Raw genomic sequence first — 27,075 nt, 5'->3', positions numbered from 1 at the left:
ACACATCTCTGAAAATCTAGCAGCAGAATGAACCATCACATTACTATAAAGCTGAATAGCTTTAATACAAAATGCTGAATTTCCAAAAGCTGCCAGCAGTAACCCTTCTGTTTCATGCACTGTTAAACTGGTGTGCAACAGGCTGTCACTGAGCGTTTGTTCCACATTTTGCTGAATGAAGAATGAATGCAAGGCATCTAAGGTACCTTCCCTGCAGAGAGCAAAGATGAGCAAATCAGGAGCTGCTGCAGGGATGGAAAAGGAGAGGTGTGGAATACCAGCAGTGTGCAGCAGTGATGCTTATTTGGAAATTTTGAGAGAAGGAAGCAAGATGCTGGAGCTATTTTATAAACCATTAAAAAAAAAAAAAAAAAAAAAAAAAAAAAAAAAAAAAAAAAAAAAAAAAAAAAAAAAAGGAAAGAAAGAAAGAAAAACACCCCAACCAACCAAAACCAACAAAATGGAAAAAAAACCCCAACTCTGAACTGTTAGCTATATGGCCTATTAATGCTAATAGGAAGAGTACTCACTTGGTGTCTCCCTTACAGCTGGAAGCAGTTTGGTAGTGGATGGATGTTCTCAGAAGATAAATTATCTGTAACAACTACTAGGAGTTACTTTTGGCCTCAAGAGTCTGGCTAAGCATAAAGAATGTATGAACAGCATTACCTAATCCCACTAGTTGTGAAGCTAATTAATTTAACCTTTATAATTTAACCTTCAGTCTAGGACTTGCATTAAATCTGTTGCATAAAGGAACGTGGCCTCTTGCTAACAATTCATCACCCTTCATATCCCTAGGTCTACTTACCTAGGAATGCAGCGATAAAACTGTTGAGGGAAGGTGGTTGAATTTTCTGAAAAGAAAGATGGCATTAAAGTAGGCATTCTGTCAGGAGGGATTAAACTTGGGCTGATTAAATGTGCCTAAAATCTGTGCTGGAGATAGAAGTCTTCTATCTACCAGGCAGGCTTAGCATAGCTAATGCCAGTGCAAGTCTATCCTGTCGCACCATGTGCTTCTTTCTTCACCTCTTTGAGCAAGGCAGCCCTGATAGAGCAGCAAGGACACACCCAGCTCCAGTTGTCACTCTTGGGTGGCTTTGCAGTCCAAACAACCTCCTGGATCAGTGATAATAAACAGAAGATCAGCACTTGTTTTTACAAGAGAGAAGATGTATTTTTCATTCCAAGTCTCCCAGTTTCTCCTGGTTCCTCGGTGTGATGCAGGCCGGACCACACTGAAGGTATCAGTACATCACTGAGGGGCTCATCCATGCAGAGAGAAGAAGAGGGGCTCCATCTAATGGTTTAAGAACTCCTGCTCTAAATGAGATAAATAAGCGGGGCCTCAGGCCAGTCTTACTCAGGTTTCTGAGGCTTTAGAGATATTGAAACATCAAGTGATAAGCAGTCATATTTTTTAGAGGCTACTACTGTTCAGGGTGTTCTGTTATTTAGACAAATATCCTTCTTCATTATTTCACCAAATACTGTAACTCATTATTGAGCGTGGTACTTGACAGCTGAAAGAATTAACTTCAGATAGAAACTAAAATTTGTTTGCATTGTAGAGGATTTTCTTTTTGAATGAAAGCACAACTAGTTATGTCTGAGCTTTTGAGACCCAAAGTTCTAAGTGCTGTAGTCACAGCAAAATAAAATTCACTCAACTCTGTCAAAGCAAATCTTAAAATATTAGTAAAACTATCTGAAACTGAGAATAGCAACACTCAAATATCCATATGTCTTTATATTTGGTCAAAAAAAAGAAGAATTTTATTGTTTGTATTTCTGCATATACGTAGTTACAGCTGATGAAGCTTCACCTGTGTGTCAGCTACTAATCCAAGTCTTATTTTGTGTGGTGGGAAGAGGATTATGAAAAATATGTAGTTCCATGTAGGAAATAAAATTGGTCAGGAACCATATGCTTCCTACCTTAACTCTAATATATGAGGGCTTTTTAATTAAGTTTTCAAGGTATTTGCTAGCTTCCATTTTAAGAAATACATAGACATAATATAGTCTTCTAAAAAAAGAAATCTTCTGTGAAACATGATTTATAGTTGACTGGTGCCACTGGTGCCCTTTCTTCTTGCCCTTCCTAGATGAGACGTCTTCTTGAATCACAATAGAGAAATAAGATTGTAAATGAGGACATCATCCTAGCCAGACAGAACCTATCCATGTCTCACTTGGGTGGTTCACCAGCTGGTTTATGCATCCATGTTTTTATTTCCTCTTCCACAATGTCTATATCTAAGCAATTATGAAGGCTTCTCTTTTCCTCTGGTTGGCCTACATAAGTCTCTCTAGTGCACTTAATTGGTATATTTAAAATTAGTGACTTCTGTGAGTAACCAAGGATAGGTGGGGCTGGACAGATTGTAGCAGAGAAAATATAAACTAAACACTGAGAGAGGAAAAACAAAATTGCAGTAACTACAGTCCTCCAGCCTGGCAAGCCATTTAATGTCATTGGCATATTTCATCCACGTGATCTTGTGGGCAACAGATGGAAAAAAGTGGTATTGATTTTCTTCAATTGCCCCTCCAGAGTTTGTGAATGAAATCCCCTAAGAGCATGAAAAAGCCTGATGCTGCCACAGCACCTGCAACTAACCCTCTGATGGGCTGAGAACTTCAATTATACAGGCACCTGACATGCAACCTTTCTCTCTATGGCTTTTCTTTTTCCAGTCTTTGTTTCCTCATGCTCTTCTGTTCTTTCTCATTTCATCTCCCCAGCTATGAATCAGTCTTTATCAAACATGCTATATACCAGTGAAAAAGTAACACCTTAAATTCAAAATTCAAATTAACTCTATAGCAGTGCATATGGATCCTGAATTTGGCAGGAATTTAGATGAGATCTTGAAAGTTTCATTACATAAAATTTGGGGGTGTAGAGTTTTTCAGTTTCACCAATTCATCTTGTAGATTTTTTCTATTTACAGCTTTGCTTGTGTGAAAATAGATTCACTGTTAAGCTTAGATGTCCATTAACTTGTCACTAAGGATGCCTGTAAATTTGGTTGCCTAAAGGTCTTCCTCAAAACTTTGAATTTCGGATAAAAACACCAATATGTTTATCATCAGGTTACAGAAAACATAGTTTGGACTTTTAATCAGCATTATAGGAAATTGTTTGGTCAGTACTAAGTCTCTGAAGGCTAGATCTAACTGGAGTTCAGCTGGGTGTTTAAAAGAAATAAGATCTATAGAACCACAGTTTGTCCATCTGCTGGCTTCCCCTCCCTAATGATGTTTCAGTTTACAGACAAGTTCCAGCTATATTTGACAGATAGAGACTTGGAAAACGTGAAGCTCCTGGAAGAGTTCTGTGTCATTTACAGTGAGAGGATTAAACCTGCCTGTTGTATCTGTGGGTACTGGGGTATTTAGGCCCTCTAAATACACATCTCTGTACACACACAGTTCAAGGCCATATACCACGCGCTTCCATTTGTGCCCTAGAAGGTGAGGTGTTTGTTAGGTTGTTGTTTGTTACTAGCCCTCCAGGGCTGTAAGAAAATGGATTTACCCCTTCTTTGTGTTCAGCACAGGGTTTTGTCCCACTGAAGTTCTACTGCCTGCAGCAACCAGAACATCATGCAAGATTGTTGCATTATCATCTGTCCTTCTCCCTGGCCTTGATTGTGGGTGCACATACCCAAAGTAACACTCAGTGTCAATGTTTCTGTCTGGGATTACAGCACCACAAAAATTGAGCAGATGGTCAGTAGTTTGTTCATTCAAAAGTAGCCAGTCAGAGTAGAGGGGTGGGCAGAGAGAGGAGCCAGAAGTGAATAAAAAGGCCTCACCCTGCATTTGATAAACAAAAATATCCTGGTAACTGTTCTGATTAGAAGCATAAAGAGAAGTCTGTCAAATTCTACCTCCTTATCTCTTGGCTCCAAATCTTTTCTATGTTTGCCAAGAAAATATACTAGTACGCTAACACCTGATAAGTAAATCATTCACTGACTCAGTTTCAAAATATATATATGTTGCCTGATAATAATTTATGTTCTCAATAATAACTGTTCAGACTGCTCACATGTGCTTTTACAGTAGTTTTACACATCATTCAGGATTAAGAACTTCTGGATCACTGTTGTCTGGTGAGAAGTTTATAAGGAATGTTACTGTGTTTCAAGTGATGGTGCCGTCCAGTATGTGCAGAGGGAATAAAAAACCGTGTAAAATATGTTCGTAATATGGGGCAGAAAAAATGAAGATTTATACTGTGCATTTTAGAAAAATGATTTTTTTTTTTTTAATACAATGTAGTGTGTGCTGAGTCCTTAGTTTTTGGCAGTGAACAAGTTGATCCTTAGAGTTTAGAAAAGCTCCCTCTCATATATGAACTTTTCAATCTATTTGTGCTCTATCCTGTGGGAAGAGCACAGATAGTTTTTTTTTTTTTAAAGAAATTCAAGGAAGATCTCTGATCTGTGGGATGGATTTGTCGCACAAATCTTTCTTTCTCCTCTTATCCTTGTACTGTTTCATCCCATTGTAAAGGAAAACTCCAGTATCCACAGCTCTAGTTATCTACATCAAGACCTCAACTACTCTGCCCTAAATATATAATTGCCTTAAAAATTGTGCTTTCAACAAGGTCCACAGACTAAACTGAAAATAAATACTGTGTAAGCAGAATTTTTTTATACCTTTTAAAAACATTTATTCCTACATTCTAGTTGATATATAAGTGAAAATTTTAAAATATATTTGCCCTTTAAGTACTAATATGTTCAGATGCCCCAGTGAGGATTGTGATGAAACATACCAGATGAAACCCTTATGACTTTAAGGATTCTGAATTCTAATTTAGAAATTAGTGTAATACAAGAACCTGACTGGTTGGAATTTATCTTACTGTTCAAATTGCCAGCAAGACCCACTGCATGTATTTTAGTAGAAACTCTAGAAATCTACAAAACCTGATTTCTAGGGCTCTTAGGGAAAAAAAAAAAAGTCATCCTACCTTTACTTCAACTATGGATGTATGGCTCAAATCAACACTATCAAAAGAAAATAAAGACATAATGCAGGAAATATTTTTTTAGGATAATCTGGAAATGCTTACATAGCAGTGAATAATACACATGATCTGAATTTAGGTTTAGATTCACCTCCTCCTTGCGAGCAGCTACTTCTCTCCCTTGCCTTGTGAGCTGTTTTGCACACCATGGGTTACAAAAAGGAAGTGAAGCAGACCAGTTATGTCTCCATCTGTAAAAGATGAGGAAAAGTGTTCCTGGACACTCTGTTCTTCCATCCTCCTTTCCTTCCTTCATTCATTCCATTTGGCAGTGTAAAGGTGATTGCTGTGGCCTCTGGGCTGCGAAAAGATGGAGTTTGTTCAGTAATTATGCTCTGAATCTCTTGATAAGGGAACATCTCCTCACTGAAAGGAGATGTTGCTGTGATTATTGAGCACAGGTATCAGTCTTGTCCTGCCATCCCACTCAAATAAAGCATCAGTAGTTGGTCTGTTAAAATCTACTCTCGCAATTCTCTATGAGCGGAACTCTCCAGGGTGAAATAATATCACTACTAGGAGACCACCTCTATATGCCCTTCTCCATTTTTGGGGAAGACTGCCCACAATCATAGAGAGGTATTTTATCCTGCCTGTAAAATGACATCTTGTAATAGTCTCTTATATGATGTAATTATACCTTAGTTCATGTTCCATAAAATGATGAAATTCAAACTACTGCTGGAAAACACCTTTCTCTGATATTATAACTGAAATGCTTCCTAATAATACTGAGCTATAGATCATGGTTGAGTTAAAAAGAAGTAGTGAAATGGAAGGAAGTGGAGAAAGTTTCTGGAATGGTGTAACTGGAGATATGAGTTGCCTTAAAGCTCTAGAGTGGGTCTGTGGAGACTCCTGCTGCCTTTGCAGGAGTGCAGAATGCCCTGTTGAGGGTCTAGCCCTGATATTGCTGTAGCTGTGCTTATGATCTGCTCCAGCACTGGAGATGTTTGTCTTTTATGTACATATTTATAATGAACTAAAAAATTATATTAAATGAGCCATTTACCAAGGATCTCAACAGCTGTGTCCCGAGGAGAAAGTAAAGTCTAAAATTTTCTTGTGTTGGGCTCTCTATCAACTTTGTAACTAGGCAGCTGTTCCAGCTGATTGATGGAAGATAGAGGGATCATCTGGTAATTACTCCTCCTGCTGGAGGCTGAGCAGGTGTTTTACAGCTCTTCCCCTCTGCAACTGAAGGAAAACTCTTTCAGTCTAGTCCGAAGGCCAGAGAGCACTTGTTTTCTGCTGTGTAATTCATATGTCAGGGTGTTTCAGTATTTATGGAATAAAAATAAAACAGTGCTCAAGTTGAAAATATCCACCAAAAAAGCAGAAATCACAGTTTAGTCTCACTGATGGTACAAGATCCTCTGGAATTATAGTAACACTAATCTGTGCTCAGTAAAACCCAAGGGTGCCTTTACTTGACCAGTAAGCAATTGATAACCTTGCTTGGAGAGCAAATTATTTACACGAATGAAACTGATATGCTTGAAATGCAAAATCATAGTGTAAAATAGTATTTAAAATAGCACCATGATTCTAATTAGGGAGTGAGGATTGGTGATACTCCCTTGGGAAATGCAAGTAGTCATGGAGTGCCCTATGACTCTGCTAAACAAGAGAGCTTAGTAGTCAAATTCTGGATGAAAAGGAGAGAGGAATTCATCACTCTCTGGCAAGAAGTCCTAATTCATAAGAAAGCTGCATAATTAATGCTAGATATTTTAAAGCCATGATTTGCAATTTCTATGTAATCTTTGGAAAAGGAAAAATGTACCCTGGCAATATTCCTGAGGAGGTAGGGAGGGCACCCACTGAGACTTATGTATATTAAGTCAGAAATTAGAGCCAGGGATCTGAAAGATCCCTGATGTACGGAAAGGTTATGGCTTGTCCTTCACTGGAAATTATGTGAGCTTATTTGAGAATAAGCAGAGACACACAGAATCTGCTAAGGAATTGAAAGTTAACTTACAATCCTAAATGTAGCAACTGCTGAGAAGCAAATTAAACACTTTGATTTTGCTTATTTTTGGGTTTAAAAGAATGTTTCCCAACCACATATTTCACAGTTGAGAGTGACATTCATGCCAGTTCTCCAAAGATACATTACCAGAAGAGGAGCTCCAGATGTGGCTGTTGTTCTAATCAGAGTTAACTGACAACTTATAAAAGCCATCATCTTAAGGAAACACCTACATATTACAAAGCTTGGCTCTCTCAAGAAGAGAGCCCCAGGAAGTAGTTCAAGGCTTCTCACTCTACTAGAAATAAAATCAGCAGAGGAAGTGAAAGAAATATAATTAGAGAACCGAGTCTTGAACCAGACAAACCCTTTTGTCCTGTATGCAAAGTCTACTGGGAAACTGCAAAGTTGTTTAAACTAAAAATTCAGTACCATCTAAGATATAAAATAAAACTGGAATCTGTAGTTCAGGTTTTCATAGGCACTTAATGGATTTAGACCTTTATGTCTTACATTTCAACAAATAAAATGAGTACTGCCAACTCTTGTGCTTTGATTATTAGACTCTCACTATTTGGTGTCTCCTGGGAGACAAGAAAACATGTAAGAAGATAAACTTTCATCTAAATTTATGGTTACGTATATATGTACTTCTATTTAAATATGTGACCCTCTTGGCTGTGAAGAAAACCTTGGAAAGGGAAATCTGAATCCATAATTAGGTAGACAGAGAACATTTGGTGAAAGAACTGTCAGTACTGAATCATTTTTCACATTGCTTTTATTGTATGCCTTCCTTGCTGTCTTAGTAAACAAAATTAATCTGCTCTGAGCTCTGTCCTGCCAATGTCTAGACGATTACTGGTAGCTACATTTCCTACTTTTGACAATACCTTGTTATTGTTTATCTTATCTTTAAAGAGGTATCTATACCTCTTTATCTTCTGGTGTGGTCTCTTCTGTGACTTCAATGGAGGCACCTGTTGTTCCTCACCGGCAGTTGTCTCTCTAGTGGTTACAATGTGGTACTATCTTGCCTCCCAGAAACCAGGGAGCTCTCAGAAGTTTTAATGCAGGGTTCATCTTCCAGTAAAATCGTTGAGTGCTCAAATACTTTCATGTACAGGAAGAAATTGTTCTCTTTCTGACCTTTTCTTTCAGATTGCTTTTTCATGACTCAGACCTTCTCTATTTTGTGCAAATGAAAACTTATAGTCAAAAGTTTTACTTACCAAATCCCCCAAAACCAAAGAAAAACAAATAAAACCAAACAAAACATCCCAAGATTTTTTATGATAGGACCCAGGTAAAACAATTCAGATGTGTCTCAGCTTTCAGCGAGCTTGATGTAATAGCTTAAAGTATGGACAGTTTATTTTCAGTAAAGTTTGTTTTATTCTCTAAAAAGTATTCTGTGCATTGTGTGACCCCCCCTTGAGTATGAGAAGTTGAATGCATTGCTCTGATATAACAAATCTGGCTAAGTATCACAAACACAATTATAACTAATAGCTGACCTGACAGTCAAGACCAACACTAGTCTGACCAGCAAAACCTCAGAATATTCACTTCCTGACAGGACCCATTGATGTCTAAATAAATGTGATGCTGTGACCTGATCAGATGATGCTAAAGCATCTTAAATTCATATATCCTGGTAAGTCCTCCCAGGAAGTGACTAAAAGGGAAAAAGTTCTAAGTAAGCAGGAAAAGGAGAACTCTTCCCTAGATAATGTGTTGCTTTTGTTTTTTTTTTAATGCAATGCTACTTGGATCATGAATAGATTAAAATGAGTCCTTCAAAACCACTCTCCTGCTTTCCATCTAAGAATGCAAGTTGAAGTCATGAAAGGTGCTTACGTGCAGGAGAATACTTAGCTTGAAGTCAGCATCAGCAGTGCTGCTGGTCAACTGCTCTACTGACTTGCAGGAAAATGGTTCTGGCCAGAGGCCTTATCCCAAACTTTGTGCAAGAGACAACATGAAGCAGTTTCTAGGGACTATTGATTCTGTTACTGGTAGTGAGTTGAGTGATTTACTATTAAATGCCAGGAAAACTTGATTGAGAAGCTTACTCATCTGAAAATGAGTCAGGGAAATTCCTGTGGTGCGTACTAAGAGTGCAAACTGGGGATTCCTACGGCAAAGAGCTCTCATGGCATATATTTTGATATTACATTTATTGCCATTGCCGACCGTGGGATGAGAGTAAAAGGAACATTAAGGTTGCTTAATTAGAATTTATGAATAGATGACTAATGTCACGCAACCGTGTTCTCATTAATTCCTTGGTTAAAACTGTTTCTTTCGGTGGAAATTACCAAGGATGAGTCACAATCAGCGCAGCAGAAATAAACTAAGGAGCAAATACCCATCGCTGCGATGGCGTTTTGCTTACAGGAGGAGAGGTGGTGAGATGTTTCTGTGTAGCCGCTGTCGGCGGGCATCAGCCCTCTCTGCCGGGGCGTGCCCGCCTATTGCCTGAACTTTGAAGTTTTCCGGATGCGAAGAGCACAGAGCAGAGAGCATACGAAGGAGAAGAGTCTGACTGGCGATGTCGTGTGTGTCGTGCGCTCCCGTCACCAGCTGCCCCCGCGATGGGGCCGCACCTGCCCGGGGAGGGGCGGGGAAAGGCTGCGGCCGCTCCCGTTACCCGGCGGGGGCCGGTCCTGGGGCCGGAGGGAGCGTACCGCCCTCTCCGGGAGGGAAAGGCAGAGACCCCGCGGGGCAGCCCCTCCTCCGCGGTCGCCACCGCTAACAGGGGTGGAGGCGCGGGGCCGCCAGAGACACCCCGCGCTTACATAACGAGCGCCTCCGGGGCCGCTCCGCCGGTGCCCGCCGGTCTTGTCCCCGCCCGGCCAGAGGGCGGCGGACAGAGCGGAGCCCCCTCCCCCGGCGCCTCTCCCGGCCCCGCTCCCGCCGCGGGCACGGACCGGGCAGCGGCTCCGCCGCCTCAGCGGGCACGCGCAGGGCGCATGCGCCTCTCAGGCCCGCCGGCGCGCCGGGCATGCGCGGGGGCGGCGGCGGGGCAGCGTTCGGGGGCGGGCGGGCGCGGGCGCTGGCGGAGCCCGAGGGGCAACGGCCCCGAGCCCCGCGGGGGCTCCGCCGGCGGCCGAGCGGCTCCCGGGGCCGCCGGGGCGGCAGCGCCCGAGCCGCGCCGTGCCCCAGTTTGTGTCCAATCAGAGAGTGCAGCGCCTGACACCGGGCGGGCGGCAACGCGTAAACAAGCCCCGGGAACTCCTCCGCCCCCCGCGCTCCCCTCCGCGCCGCTCCCCGCGCCGCCCCGCAGCCGCCCCCGCCCGCCGACAAGTCCGGCGAGGCGCGTTCCCGCCGCTCCGCCGCCCTCCCCTCCCCCGCCCGCCCGCCCAGCCGGCGCCGCCCGCGCTGCCACACGCACCCACTCCCGCACACGCCCGCGGTGCCCGCGGCCTCTGCAGGGGAAGGTAAGGGGCGGGCGGCGGCGAGGAGCGGGTGCGTGCGGGGGGATCATGTGTCATAACAAGTTGTTGAACGTGACATTGCTCTCGAACCGCGGCGGCGGCGGGCGCGGGGCCGCCGCCGAGTAACTTTGTCCCGCGGCTCGGCGCCGAGCAGAAGCCGGCCGGGCAGGGCTGAGCCGGCGGGGCCGGGACCGCGCTCGGGAGGGGCCGGTGCCGATCGCGGTGCTCGGGCTGCCCGGGGGGAACGGTGGAGTGACGGGCGAGGGCTCCGCGTCTGGCGGCTGCTGCGGGAGCCGCTGCCGCCCCGGCGAGGATTTTTCTAGCAAGGCGGCTGGGCGGGCAGTGAGCGAGGAGCGGGTGCCGGTCCGGAGCATCTCCTCCCGCGGGTGATTATCCCCGCGGATGCTCCGTGGCGGTTTTGGCTCGCTTCAGGCGCGATTAGCTCGGCTTATTATGTAAGATGTCACCAAAGGAGGAGAGGCACAAGCCCTCGGTGTGGCGGAGCGGCGGACGCGCCGGTCCCGCCGCGCCTTCCCCGCTCCAGGTACCGGAGCAGAGGGAGCAGCCCCGGCCCGGAGCGGGCGGGCGGGAGAGATGGGGAGCTCCCCTCCTTTCGCAGCCCGCCGCTGGAATACGGCTGCTCGTTTTACACGTGGGTTGGGTGTGTTCCCCATTTGAGTAGGAACGTAACCTGCTCTGATTCCTCTCCCTTGTTTGATTGCTTCTTTTCTCTTCCAAAATGAAAAATAAACATTTGAGCATAAAAAAAGTTTAAGAACTTGATTTTTTGCTTTCTTTATGTACGTGTTTAGTTTGTTACCATGATATGGAGACGATTGAATGAATCATCAGTTCCATGGAATAAAAGCAAGTGAATCATCTCGCATACACACGCACAAAACTGAGAGGGAGCGTAGTTGTTACCGTAGACAGTGAAAGGTTAGTGTCAGTTTCTGATGTGCAATGGGATGGCAGGAGTATAGACAGTGCTCAGAAACCCGGGAGGTTTCCTGGGGCTGGTTTGTGAACTGTGAAAGTTTTACAACATTCAATTGCAGTTTTTCTGGCTCAGTAGTTGGATGGTAACTGCTTTCGGTTATCAACTTGCTACCAATTATTTTAACCAAATTCTCAGAAGGGGGATGTAAATGGTAAGAATTTAGTAGCTGTGTTATTCGAAGTGTATTAATTTAAAGTAAAATTTAAATGAAAATTAAAAAAAAAAATAGTATCACACTATGTTCATACCCTGAAGCCAGAGACAGATCCCAGATGCTTTTAATCTTTGTTTTGTTTTGCTTAGTTTTATTAAGCACAAAAAGTCCTGGTTAAAGTAAAAATATATAAATATGTATTTTTAAAATCTAAAGGCAGTTTATTTAATAAACACACTGGAGTTGTACCTAGCTAGACTTCTGTTCCTCATTCTCTTGCCTGTTGCTCTTTTAGATGGGATTGAGGCAGGATCCTATATATAGTTGCTCTTTCAACTCCAACTTGCTTCCAAAGGGGAATTTCCATCCTCCACATTTTTCTTGACACATCTACCTCTCCCTAGAGGTATAGAGGGCATAATATGAATTTTACAAGATTAAGTCCTCTTTTTTTCCCAGCATACATGCCACTGGCGAGAAATGAAGTCACTCATTATAGTGGGGAGGTAGTGATTTATGCATACAACCGCTTGGTTTTACAGTATAGAAGTACATGAAGATCTTTGTATGTCTTGCTGGTAAACCGTTCTGTTTCCTGTGGCATCAGGTATCCTTTATCTCACTGCTTATGTTTTGTACCTCTAGTCATTCTCCAAACGAGAATGGAAGACTAAATCAATCCCAGAAAGGGTCAGTCTGGGTATTTGTCACTGTTGGGGAGAAAGGATGTTAACATTTTTGATATCTAGGTCTGTACACCAGCACTTCATAGTTTAACTAAGATTGGAGAAGCTGAGTTTGGGAAAACTCTATTACTTCAGGGTTCACTGTGTTGTTTCAACACCTCACTATCAGAAGATTCTGAAGTTATCCAAGCTAAGACTACACCGGAAAGTGAACATGTTGAAATAGGGATTCTCTTAGGTATGTTGGGTGGTCAAGTTAACAAACAGGAAAAAATACTGGTTTATTTGTGCATTTAATTCAACGGCCAAATAGCATTCATCCTTTTTTATTGAATTTTTGTACAAAGAAGGTAAAACATACAGGGTATGTGGTGTTCTATGTCCCAAACCTCAGCTGAAAGTAGTAAAGGAAATAATACTGAAAGTGGACTCGCCACTCTGCTCCAGCTGTTTTTTCCTGCTCTATGTACACTCTGGGATTCAAAGAAGAAGTGAAAAATTCTAGGTTTGACTTTTAAGTCTACAGAATGTGCAAAACAAAGTGAGATAAAGTGTATTGACATAGACTAAGGCTAAGATAATAGTTGGTCCTGTGCAGTTCCATTTTTAGGATTGGTAACTCTAGGATGCACAGCAGAACTTAGTGAACTGTGGAGGGGAATGCTGATAAAAGTGAATCGTCTGAACTTTGTGTCTTGATTTTTACTATGTTGGGGATACATAGGCTTTGTTCTTATTGTGATCAATTTAATTTACACTGCCTTTTTAAAGAAAATTAAGTTATAATCTTTCTGTGCTTTGAAAGACTGGTGCCAACAGTATCTTCATACGCTCTTCCAGCTGTCTCAACTAGAAATGAATGGTTAACATCGCAGTAGGAAAAGAAAACAGCCTTCTTTCCTTTTTGCAGTTTGGTTTCATGACCCTTTCTAGACAAATGCAGCAGTCCCAAGCAAGGTTTTGAACTACTCCATAGAGAGACATACTGCTGGTGTTGAACAAGGGAATCCTTTTTTCAACTGTTGAAAACTTTACACCAAGTGCAAAGTGGCTTGGGGTTGTTTGTTCCCCAAATCCTCAGTTAATAACATCTATTGTGGTTGTCTGGGAAGAAGTTTAATTTCTATTACCAGTCTCGATTGTTTAAAATACTAAGAAATAGTTGGGAAAAGTTGATATTATATCACTCAGAGTTGTAGCTAATCTGTTTTTGAATGATGCTAGGTAGAGCCTTAGACATTTCTTACAGTGAAGCTTATTTTCCTGACTATTATGTTTTTATCTTCAATTTTTTCCAGTAGATGTGGTGTCATGAAAAGTAACAGCTTGACAGACTTTGAGACTGAAGCCCATAATGAGCAGAGCAGGTGTAGCACTGGCAGCAGCTCCACTGGGCTGTAACGGGACTGTGTATGTGTAGCTGTGCGCCCGTGGGAAATATCAGTGTTACTGTCTCTATCTTGATTATTGCTTATAAAATAAAAACCGTTCTCTGCTAAGTGTGCGATGCTTCTGGAATGAAAGATACATAGTATTACTTGAGCACTGTGGTCTCAATAGCTATCACTAGTAGTTCTTGCATGTGAAACAAATAATTTTGACTGGTTACCTAAAGCTGAAACCATTTATCCAATTATTAATAATTAAATTCATGCACATCTCAGCAGCTTTCTTAACAGCAAACCAAACTGTTCATTTGCTATTGTGCTTTGTTCATCTCTTTCCTGTTAGGGAATAATTTTCTGCCTTTGTTTGCCATCAGTTTATATACGTTTTGAGACTTGCCTGGAATTAAATAAGTTGCCTGCTAGTTTGCCTTAATAATCCTACCCTCATAAAAGACCTGAGTAGGAAAAGACAAGAAGACTTTCTTAGAAGAGTTTTAAAATCAGAGTAAGTTATTGGGAGGATCTTCACTTCCTTGAGATACTGTCGAGTTCCTGACTGCTGCATCATAGAGAGCTTCAAGTTGTTGTAGTCTGTAATGGTTCAGGAACTGCCTTCCCAGTCATCTGCAGTGGCAGCTGAGTTTGCACTGTTTTAAAGAGTGCAGCCCATGAACAAGGAGCAATGACTGCTGAAGAACCAGGTGTCTGCACTGCAGACAGGGTGCCTTTGGCAGCCATTGTGCACAGCTTCAGTATCGGTTCTTCCACAAGCAGGAAGACCACTTTGTAGTCATACCATTTCTACTCCAAGGAAGTTCTTATCAAAAAGAACCCTTCCCACACACCCCAAATCACCAGTGGAGATGTACCAAGGAGCAGTGGTCAGACCTGAATGGTGAAGCTGTTATTTTTTTTCTTTTTGATTCTTGGGTATTATTCTCAGTCCATGCGTGTTATTTAAGGCAGTATTGTAGAATTATTTTCTGGCAGCTGAATCAGTAAGTCCAATCTGATACCAGCAGGGGAGGCCCTAGTTTGTAATTGACATAAAATTGCTTGCATCCAGTTTGTTATTCCCATCTTCCAAACTCCACCCTACATGCCTGTTTCGCTCACCTGTTGTTACAGCTTAGTTTTTGTAATATGATCTCTTGGGGAAACAGTTATCAATTCTGTATTTGTAAAATCACAGCACTTCAGTATTCTGGCTGATTTAAATTCCGGTCTCTATGGAAATAAGTAATAAGTAATAGCTTTCATTTTAGATCTTTTTGCCTGAAATCTTCACTGTGTTTCTATCCCAGTGCAAGGAAAAAACCAAAACAGTTCTTCTGAAGTTTTAATAGAACGTTTGTTCAAAGACCAACACTAAAAGTAACTTATTACTCCAAATAAACAACAGTAAAAATGAAAGAGAATAGCAAATCTAAATTCATATTTTTGTGACTCATGTGAAGCTCCAATGATAGAGACTATGAAAAATAAGAGATCAGTTTTGTTTTAATATAGGCAATTTATCTTCACCTTGTAATTGTAGAGGTGATTGCACATTGGCACTGGACCACAGTATAGGAAATACATTGATTTTCCATGTAGTGTTACATAATACATTCACGGTAATTTCTCTTTGCAGTGGTCTTTAATACTATTAAGGTTCATGGACTACTTTTTCAGGTGTAGTATACTTGTTCTGTAGCAGTTTCAGTCAGTACTAATGAATTCCATTTTACCAAACAAAGCAAGAAAGTACCAAACTTAGTTTGTAATAGCTCTGAACTGCTAGTTGTATGATCATATTATGATTTTATGACTTTTTATGAGACAGTAACTTACATTTTTCAGTGGCTGCAGCTGACAAACTAATTTGCAGAAGTAGAATAGCCCAGATTTCTCATTAGAACTATAAAGTAAAACATGTTAATATGCATTAACATTTATATTTTTAAAAACCATATAATAAAGTATTCTAATATGTATTCATGCACATAGTGTGGATGTATGAGAATGCTCTTGGATTGATTCTTATGTTGTCATCTGCCTGTAGATATTTTTGTTTTCAGTAATTTTAAAATGGGGGCAATATATGTAAATAAGATTTTTTTTTTAAAAAATAACCACAAATAATAGAAGACAAGAACATTGGGTATAACAGGTGTATTCTGCCACAATTTTTTAGTGGGTTTTACTGAGTACCCTGAACCATTAAAAAGTTCCTGTTAGGGAACAGTCTCAATTTCCAGACTTGGCATTCTCCTATTCACTGCACTTTTCATAGTCTGTGAATTTGTGATGCAGATTGAAATTACTAGTATGGCCCTAATTGCAATTTTAGCTTTGTCAGTCCAGGGATAGTGCTGCTGGCCTTGATCAACAGCAAGGCTTGATTCATAAAATCATTTCTCCAAGACTTAACACTGAGCCTCCCTGGTAGTTGCTGACGCAAGAATACAAGATAAAACTGATGACATGATGTGTAACAAGATAACTAACTTCCTGAACCTGAAATTACATAGAAGACAGAAAGTTCCTTTTAATAGCAGAAGATTTTGCTTTGTGCTTCCTGGTTCTGGTTGTTTCTTTTAACGATGCTGGTAGAATATTATTGCTTTGCTAATTCCATTTGGATTGGAAAGTCTGTTTATTAGATTATTCCAACATGTGGTCCAAGTCTCCAGAAGAGAAATTACCACTTTTCTCCTAGATGCAGAATGTACTAGGTTTATCTGTTTACTTAACTTTCTTAGATATAATTTTTCAGATGACTTTTTGCATTGTGTTACGCCTTAAATTTACATCTTTGTGTACAAAGCACAGTAAAGTGAGGGAATCCAAAATTTAAATATTCTGAAGATAAATTTCAGTGCTAGTTACTACTGATCAGATCTGACAGAGAAATTCTCTCTGCCACAAAAAAAGTAGTTGATCTTGAGATAAAAGTCTTAAGTGATTCTTAGAGAAGTGTTACCACTGATTAAAGCAAATGTAATTACATTTATTTCCTTCCTCAAGAAGAATGGAATATGTAAGAAACCAGGCTCTTGATTAATTTCATAATGAAAACACAGTTCTTTTTTGAGATGAAAGATCATTTCTTAAATAGCCAATGTGTGGATTGAATGAAGTTAAAGATGTTTCTTTCTTTCGTGGTTTTATGAAATTGTTGTTTACTTTTTTGAAGAATCATCAGTACTAGCTCCAGAGACAAAAGATCCTTTATACGATATAAATGATATTTTGAGTAAGTATTCTTGGTTGATTTTGGCTGTAGAATTTCCCTGCATACAAAGTGATTTTGAAGAGCTGCTTAATCAAACCAGTATTTTTCAGCTTTCCATCTTAACTCTTTTGATATATCATAGATAAAGTAAATTTTTATACTTTCATCCCAAATACATATTTACAAAAGTACGGGTGTTTGGAGTTTTTTGTGTAGATATTGATCACAGAATGCCAATGGATTTATTTGTAATAAAGTACTAAGTGACAGCTGGTGCCTCACACAGGCTAGTGTTTAAAATCTACTACAGATGTGTAACTCTTATGTATTAATTGCTAAAAACTTAAAACATAAATTTACGTGGGATTGGCCTACAATTCAAAATTGCCATTAATTGCAGAGGAGCCTTTCCAGTTAATTTATTGTGAAGCTGGATGAAACCAGTGACAGATTTGTAACAGAGGAGCTTTTCTATAACATCTGGCTCCTCAAGGTATGATAGCTCTTGTTGCATCAACTGATACAATAGGGAAAACCACACAAACTATTGGGCATATGAGCCCTTCCTCAGGTTTTGAAAATCACAGCAAACTGTGAACTAGGGGTGCAGTTTCAGCAGACATCTACAGCCACTGCTATTGAATGAGGGAAGTGCTACTTCTGTGTCTTATGCTGTGTGAGCCCTGGCAGTCATTAAACCCCCAAATAACTAAAGTTTAATTAAACCAGCAAGAAACTACTAAAAATAAGTTTTCTGCTGGTCTAGTGTATTAAATGGACTTAGAGAAGCTCCAGAGCTTCCCTTCTTTTTTAGTTCAACTGGTCCATTAGATCAGCTCTGCTGTTCAGCTACTGGTAAGATTTAGGACAAATTTGGAATAGTTGCTGTGAGTTTAATTTAATTGTGGCAATTAAATAGCTAATTGAGGAAAAGTGTGGTTGTCACCCGTAAAACAAAGGAGTTATTAGTATTGGCAGGAATTGTGAGATAGTGCTTCATCATGGGCAGATGGAAAACAGATCATTACCACCAGAACATTGAAGGCTTTAGCTGGAGTGTCACCATGCCGTAGAGACAGTATATCCCATTGTCTATTATTTTTGATATCTAGAAGATCTGTGAGTACTCATTTCTACATTTGACTTGGTGATCGGGGGTATGAAGTGAGGGATTCATTCTGGCACTACATTTCACAAGCACCTCTGATATATAAACATTTGCTGAGATCTGCCAAACATTGGACTTTTGGATTTACAGTTTCAATCATTTGGTGTGTGTGGGGGGGTAATATGTGATCACACTGACAGGCGATGTGCTGACTGAAATTTCCTGTATTTCTTACAAGTGACGACAGCTACTTGCCACGTAATTTTTACTGTGTGTTTTCAAAGGCGGTGTCTTGGGTCCCATGAATCCACAATAGTATTCATAAAAATACATATAATTTAGAACTTTAGCTTCTTCTGATGAGAACTACTGTAACTTAAGCTTCAATTTGTCCATTTGACTTCATGCCAGTGTTGAACACGACTGTAAATATAGGAAAGCCTAACCAAAAGTACTTCTTGTACTTACTATGGTTAAGTTACCATAGACAGTTCTAATATAGCTAAAGATACGGAGCTAAAGATGTTAAGGCTGTATTCCTTTTCTAGCGTAAAGGCAGAAGAGCAGGTCTTTGCAGCATGCCAGTTTGAAGTACCTTAGGAGGTCCCTCCAGGAGTGAACTGCATTGCAATTACCTGCACCAGACATTATTGGGCTTTATGACTAGGAGTGTTCTTCAAAGTTGTTTTTCTGTGAGCAAGTAGGTGTTAAATATTTTCGGGGGGGGGGGGGGGGGGGCTGGAGTTGCTGTCTATGTAAACATATGTTTGCAGTCTTTTGTTTTTTAGGTTTTATGCTTGTGCTTTTCTCTACAACACTTCAGAGTTAGCAAGGTTTCATATTCAGGGGTTTATTTTTTCACTATCTTTTTTTTTTTTTCTGCATGTTCTTTCTTATCTCACAAACACAAGGAACTGATCGAAACTCCAGGTAGAAGATAAATTTTGGAATAAGAAGACACTTGTGTACACTGAAAAGAAATCACAGAAGGATTGTTGAGAAGAATCTAGAGTACAAGTTCTGGTATGAAATTCTAAATATTTTCCTTGGAATTCAGGTCACTTGTCTGCCCTGGAAGACAAGCCTCACTTAGCATAGAGTATAGCATGTAAAATAGTTCCACTGTGTCTGTGCTGACCAGGCAATGATTACTTCTGACTAGAAAAACTAAGTTTAAATGGGTTCAAACTAGTATAGCTCTTAGTCTGTTGTATGTGGTATCCTCTAAAATATACTTCATGCTTTAACCAAATGTGTCTCTTATATGTAAGAAAACTTTTTATTGTATGAAACCTGGCCATAAAGTCAGGTCAGCTCTCTAATGCCTGATTTTTTGCCACTGTTAAAAATGTTTTGAGTATGATTTTTTTTCTTTCCTAAGATATAGGGAGGAAAACGATTTGTAAATACTATTGAGATGCATTCTTCAACCTCCACAATATAAAATTAAAAGGCAATTAATTTTCTAAACACTGAAAAGGTTGAAATATTACACAGGTTTAAATAACATTGTATCAATATTCACCTGGAGAATACCTTGGTCTATTTCTGACTTTGTATTTCCACTGAAAGCATTAGCAAACATTCCTGCTAATTTAAGGGCCCACAATTTGAATCTTGTGCAGAAATTCTAAACTTAATCCTGCGAATTTGCACAAAGCCAGAAAAAGGGTCTTTTGTTGAAAATCAGGTGGTTAAATTAGAAAATATTAAATGCTCTTTTTTCACTCTTGTGGCACTAAAATTGTGGTTTGTTTTGTTTTCTTTTTACTATTAAGTATTTCCAGAATTATGTGATGTAGCAACTCGTCAGACCAAAACCAGGTATACTTGCATTACAAGTTGACTAACTGGAATCAGTCACCTAATCCTAGAGAAATAGCTTGATTATTTTTAATCTTATGTAGATGGACTTACTGGTAGAATTTCAAAAGCTTTCTCTTTGTAAGGGCAAGGCAGAAGATGGGAAGGTCTCCATGTATGTTTTCTAGGCCCTCATCCTACGTGCTGTCATATAAAAACACCTGAAATTCAAGCTATGATCTCACTGTTAGCGAAGTGCCAACTTCAGTTCACGTGAAGTGCTACTGCTAGAAGTTTGTTAGTTCTGTGTTCAGGGCGACCAGAAGAAAGGAAAGAGATCGGAGAGAGGAGAAACTCGTTACAAAATTAGTTTAGCAAGATGACACAAAACCTAGAATAAGGACCAGTGCATCAGTAGAAATTAAATGGAGATATAATGTGGCAATTTTCTTAAAGTAATGTAGTTGTGATTTCCCTACAATAGACACTTGATTCGAATGTTAGACTAGAGTCAGCTTAGTTGTGAATCAAAAAAGCATCACAAAGGAGATGGAAGCCAAATAATGCATATGGGGGGGCTAGGCATTCATATCCTACCAACTACCTCACTTAAAACTGCAGAAATAAGTCTGCAGTGTTTAGTTGTTTCTCAGGGAAACAGCAGAAAAAAAGCACAGAAAAAATGGGAGCGATTCTAAAATTGATATATTCCATATAAATGTAATTAAGCTCCCTGGTATTAGACGAGTTCAAATAGAAATCTCATGCTCTTCCATGGGCATATTCTAGATCTAAGATCTGAGACAATAAAATAGAAGAATAGGATAAATAGCAAAAGAGAAACCACTATGTAGAAACTATTTGTAGGTTCTATTTACAGAGTGCCTTATTCTTCCATCACAAAGCACAGACTTCTAAAGGAGTTTTGAAGGGTCATGGTATAATCAGTTGCCAGTGTCAAGAGGAGACAAAAGAGTGAAGGTAGTCTTAGATGAATGGGCAAGGGGAATATCAAGCAGTTGCTGAATTACATTTATTCAGGGACTGTTAATGCTGTGATCACCACTCATACTGAACTTGGTTCTGGCAATTGCACTTCAAGGAGGATGCAGAAAACTTGAAAAGGGTTCATAGAAGACTTAAAAGAATGATATAGTGCTTGGGACACATGCTTTATCGTGAAAGATTGGGGGCACAGCTTAGTAAAAGTAAAGCTAAGGTGGCACTTCCAGACAATAGTCAAGTCATCTCTAAATATTTTCTTTGGTCAACTACATGGAAACATTTGAGATAAAGTGAGTGATATTCAAAACCAGAGCATTCAGTCTAGCTGATTAAAAGAAAATCAAATTACTGTAGCTTAGCAAATGAGGTAATAACAAACAGACTAATTCAGATTAGTATTAAGGATTTATATTTTTTTTAATAGTTGGAACTACTAATGACAGTTGTAGATTACCCAGCACCAGAAAATTTAGAAGGATGATTTAGTCAAAATAGTCTGTTGAACTTCATGATAAAATTAATATATGTATATATAAATTGTAAACGATTTTTTAATCTTCCCTTGTGGTGGGTAGTATTAAGAAAGTATGTGGAAAATAAAGCAATCATTATCCCCGTAGCTCTGTAGAAGATAGCCTTTGGATGTAAGGGAGAGCTGTGTACTGTATTTGCATAACATACTGGTCTCAAAGTAGGTTAGACATCTGCGTGGCCATTTAGTTTTCTGTAAAAATACTGTTCCCTATTTGTTCTGTATTAAACCTTTCTCCATTTATATTTTTATGTTATTTAAAAACAAATATAGAAAAGATGTGTTGTTTTAACCATTAATAAAAACAAACTAGCTAGGGTGCAGAATGGTCCAAGATCAGCGTTCCAGAAGAGTTCTTTCAGAAAGAAGAAAGTTAGACTTGAGTGAATGTCTCATATTTATTTTTCAAATAATAAGATTAGAGAAAATAAATACTGTGTGGAAGTGTATGCTCAACTTCCCCAAAGTAACACAAGGGTGTATGTTGTTTAAATAGAACCAACAGATGCTTAGGAATCTTAAGAAGCCAGGATTCCTATCTTTCAGGCTTCTCTTCATTGTGGCAGATTTTTTTCATGCCACTGATAGAAAATAAATATTTTGTTATGATCGATAAACATCCTTGTTAATAACCACATTCTTGAAGCCATTTTTGTACTATATTTCAGTGGTATGCAAGACAGAGCTTTGCTTTAGATGTACAGTCATCTTTAAGCCCCTTTAGGAGATTCTCAGTTTGCTCTAAGAAGTAGATTATACTAGTTCTGCAGTTCTTCAGTATTCATAGTATTTTTTATATGTGACAGTGAGGCAGTGTTTATTTTAAGAGTCCAAAGCCACAGGTTCAAATCCCCTTAAAGTCAATAGGGAAAATTGCTTGCAGTGACTTTTGACTTATATAGCCTGAATGTTTTGATTTCTATTTTACCCATAAAATTTATGTATGAAAATCTACTGCTAAGTGAGTTTTCTATTTTTGAGGTAATATGGCATTTTAGTACTCAGTGAGAGGACATTAGGAATACTGAGTAATGCAAATGGTGCCTTACTATGAATGCAGTAAAAGTAACAAGTATCAGTGAAATGACACCCAAAAATACTATCTAGTATATTTGTATCTAGTGTATTCCAAGTCTAAAAAATATTCAATAACTTGATATAAGTAACTGTCTGTTAGGAGATCGTGTCATTAATCTGCATGGCTCCTTACAATGTATTTGTTGCCATATAAATGAAACATCTTCCAGCAGTGCAGTAAACAGTGTGCATAATATCTGTCACTTGCTTTTCATATGCATACTCTCCCCAAGGAAAGAAGCATGAACAGTACACAGACATGTTTTGGTAGAATTTTTGGGTTTATTTTGGGGCAAGTGTGTTGAAAGCATTTATGCTGACAACATGTAATCAATATATAGCGTTACACAAAATTATTCTGTTTATGCTGATTGACCTATAGGCAAACTAGAGACTGAGTTGGATATTGCCTGGGTAAGTATCTGACACCCAGCCCACTCCCACACTCTTTCCATCGCTCAGAGGTGTTGGTCATGTCATACAATGCACATCTGCATCTGGCCATGGAGAAATAGGACAGCATACACCTGGTTGTAAAGCAAATACAGGCTTAGTCATGTCACAAGTGTGCATAAACCCTCAATACCTACTCATACATTTCTGAACAACACAACAGAAAGGTGGGAAATTACTAATTTTGTTGGTTATGTAAGCTGCTCGCTCACTCACCCCCAATCCCCTATGGAATGAGGGAAGAGTAAAAGTAAGAAAACTTGGGGGTTGAGATAAAAAAAAGTTCAAAAGTTTATAAAGTGAAGGCTAAATGAAAGATGAGAGAAAGAAAAAGAAACAAAACAAGTGAGGCAAAGGCAATCACTTTCCACCTCCCATAGACAGATTGATGACCAGCCAGTTGCCAAGCAAAAGGTAGCTAACTACCCCAAACCCCCTTTTCTCCCTTGTGGCTGACCATGGTGTTCTGTGTCATGGAGTCTCTCTTTGATTAGTTCAGATCATCGGTCTGGTTGTGTCCTCTCCCAACCTATTGCACACTCCCCAGTCTTCATTGTGGTGGGTAGTGAGAAAGAGAGAAGGCCTTGATGCTGTGCAAACACTGCTCAGCAATATCTAGAACATCAGTGTGCTGTCAGCATTGTTTGGGTAAGATACCTACAAGACAGCACATTGTGAGCTGCTGTGAAGGGAGTTAACTCTCTCCTAGCCAGGCCCAGTACAGTTAATTAGCAGAATGACCTAGGAAGCATTTGAGACTTAAGCTATAAAAAGCTCGAGAGAGCATCTGGATAACAAAATGTTTTTCAGGAACAAAGAATACAGTATTTATTTTGTAGGTAACCTTGGTGCTTTTGAACACATTTCATAGGTCTCATGGCAGAGGAGATGATAAGTATTTCTAAGACTGGGAAGGAAATTCACACATAAATGATATTCAGGGTACATATTTGTGTGTCCCAGTGAAGTTGCTCAAGACTTTAAAGAATTGAAAAATAAGAATTTATGTTTTTCTTGGACAGAAATTTGTACTTAGGTCTATTTGATTGCTTTTACTGCAGAAAACAGACTACTTATACAGTTCTGTGCATTGCATAATGCTCAACTTTCTCAAACTAGAGTATCAGTTTTCTTCTGCAGGAGCTTTTTGGATGTTTTGCCTAAATGTCTTATGTTTCTGCCTGCTCCTGTCTAACATAATGCATTCCTTTTTTTAGAGAAATGAGATCTGAAAGATCATACTTGGCATTAGTCTCTAGTGAAACTGAAATTTTTACTGGAATCTACTGAGAGTTTTGCAGGTTTACTTGCAGTGCTGTTTTGGGAATAGAGGTAAAAGAGGTTGCTGTCATTTTTGTTGCCTTACCGAGATGTAAGCAGTTCTGCATTCCTTGTGAGTAGTTTTCTTTCCATAACAATGTTTGAATATTGTGTGAAGACTTTAGTCTTTCCTCATGTCTGCTCACATGTCATTAGTGAAGTGAGCCACTGTCTCCACTGTGAAGTCTTTGCTTGAGGGCTTATGGAGTATGGAAGTATTTTAGACAGAGTAGAAGGTACTTATAGTATCTAACCATCCTGGGCTTGGGATGTGTGAAATTTGGAAATGTCATATGAGCGGTTTCTGCCTGTGCAGTTGTTATCACAACATAATGTAACAAAACACCCTTGGAATTATAATGCAGTCATTGTGGCTTCAGGACTGAGATGTGTAACAGGCTGGTAGACCAGAGGACTGTTTCAGTTCTTAGTATCATCCACAGGCTTCCAGCACATTTTGTGGTTTTGTTTCAGTGACTGTAATATTAACTGCTGCTTTGTAAATGACCGTAACTGGGCATTTTTATTTCCTTTTTAATAAGTAATGTATAGCTGTAAAACACTATATCAGTACTAAATGTGTACTAACAAACAATCTCTTCATCACAGCAGAGGTAAAGGACATTTAATTACATCACAGAGACATAAAAATAACTTGTTTCAGAAAGTCAGGGCAGTATTATGTTGGATTAGGCTCTGTAAACAGCAGTATTCAAATTCATGAGATGTTTGTTAATATGAAAAAGAAAGATGAGTTGATGGGTCTGATTCTTTATCATCTTAAGCAGTCATTTACTGTTGCTTAAAAGTGAATGCAAAAATGCAATTAAAACACAATATTCTGTTTCAGTCGCAAGTGCATAAAATTATATATCTATAAATACACAGACATATACTATATAAGATATGAAATTCTGAAGAATCCAGCTTCTTATCTTCAAATATTTTAGCTTGCAAAATGTTATACCTACCTCCATATGCTGAAAATTTGACACTTAACTTTTAATTCGTTACAAATCCTATTCTAAAACTAACTGCAGATATCTTGATTATTTTCAGTAGCTAGTATCAATAGCAATATGAGGCCAAATGTAGGTTAAGTGTTCACTATGGCTATTTTTTTTTTTAATAAAATCTCTCACCTCAGAGATTAGGTGTCTGGCTTAAATGCATGTCAAGTGATCTTTCGGATGAAGAGGAATGTTGTGATTAACACATTGTATTGGAATTTAAGAGTTGGAGGTTTAATTCCTAGGCAGTCATGTCTTCCTGTGTGGCTGACATCAGAAATTTATTAGCAAACAGCTAGAAATATTTTACCCTTTATGTAAAATGGGCTCAGTAATGCAAGCTTTTCTTCACACAGACTTTTTAGACCAGATGGACTCTCAAAGGGTATGTTTCCACTGCAGCTGAAGGTGTATTAGCTGAATTGCTATATCTGCAGTAAGTATAATCTAATTAGATTTGTTAAATACCAGTAAAAATAGTGTTGGGTGTTTCAGTAAATGGGACCGAGCTTGCCCTTAGACCCTTGTGTGACGAGGTTATGCTGATGTATGTGTTCACTTCCATTATTAATGGGGTTAGCTAGATTAAAGAGATCTCTTTTTCCCTTTCAAAAAAAAATTGGTTTATTTTGATCAGCTTTTGTCTTCTTTACTAAATCTTGCAGTCAGCCTTTAGATTTTCTTCCAGTTTATTGTCCTGTAGAGGCAAGCATTTTCCATCCTCTGTCTTCCCTTGGCCCTCCCTGTCCCAAAATACACAGATTCTGCCTGTACACATGGAAGGCCAGAAAGCAGCACACCTCTGTGGCTGCTCAACAAAGCTCTTTTGCTGGGCAGTACCAGTTGACAATTGCCCCAGAATTCTCAAGTTGTATGATTTCCATGGTGCTTTCAGAAAAGCAAAAAATTAGACAAAAAAGCTTGCGTTAGTACAGTTTTGCCCAGATTTCCCTAGGGTTGGGTAGTGGTAATACATAGCCCAGACTCTACATCTGGCTACCTCTTGTCCTGAACCAGCTCTAACAGAGAGCCTGTTTCCTGCATGAATTAGCCACTTCTGAAATGACATTCTCTTCTATGACTATTGGGCTATAGTGTTCAAAAGCCAAGTGGTAAACTGAATATGAAACTTATTTGATTGAGCAGTTTTATACCTTGGAAGGACATTTTCTGCAGTTTGAGATTGTTGAGATTTCCTCTTCATGAAGAATTTATCAGTTACATAAATAACATGGAATAACATCTCTACCCCTGTAGAGCTGTACTGTTCTGAAAACACAGTTATTTTTCTTGAAGCTAACAGGTAAATTTGTTCATCAGGTTTTGAGTTCAGATTTGGTGCCACTAAGAAATGTAATCAACCCAAAGAAGCAAGGGAATGCAGAAGGGAAACGAGAAATAGAAAAACTTGAATGAAAGGAAAGAAGAGGGAAGTTGCAACATGCAAAGCAGCTAGTAACCTAGTTTAACAGGACTGTGTATTTTGCTGTTATGCACTATTCCAGGAAGCTATAATGGTAGGTCTGTCCTTAAATTATTTAACAAGAGCTTCTTCATAAAATAAATTTTTTAGATATGTCATGGAGCAAATGAGAATGGACACAAAGCTGCTGTGTAATATGATACCAATCTCTAATGACTTTTAGGAAAACCCAGTAGCTTTTGTTTAGTTTACATTACAGCGCTCACCACAGTGGAACCCGTAGGATAATGTAGACAAGGAGGCGACTGAGCGAGTGCATGCTTGGGGGTATCCCCAGTAACCATGCTGCACACTCAGGAGGGACCAGTGTCATGGCCATGGACAGGACCCCAGAATTCACCATGGCATACACCTCTGATACGGTTCAGACT

General features: G+C 39.5%; 1 protein-coding gene across 2 annotated transcripts in view; it reads left to right on the top strand.

Moving 5' to 3' along the window:
* The first annotated feature begins 10,387 nt into the window (after nt 1–10,387).
* Nucleotides 10,388–27,075, top strand: part of PCGF5 (polycomb group ring finger 5) — a 60,551-nt gene continuing 43,863 nt past the window's right edge. For both annotated transcript variants that reach the window (XM_027899866.1, XM_027899863.1), the window contains exons 1-2: nt 10,388–10,471; nt 18,933–19,044. The gene's annotated coding sequence lies outside the window, so the exon portion shown is untranslated. The remainder of the gene's footprint in view (nt 10,472–18,932; nt 19,045–27,075) is intronic.

Source organism: Empidonax traillii, unplaced genomic scaffold (assembly GCF_003031625.1).
Source record: "Empidonax traillii isolate 1590-97213 ecotype Southwest subspecies unplaced genomic scaffold, ASM303162v1 scaffold693:size341962, whole genome shotgun sequence".
Lineage (NCBI taxonomy): Eukaryota > Metazoa > Chordata > Aves > Passeriformes > Tyrannidae > Empidonax > Empidonax traillii.
This window is presented reverse-complemented; position numbering and strand designations above follow the sequence as displayed.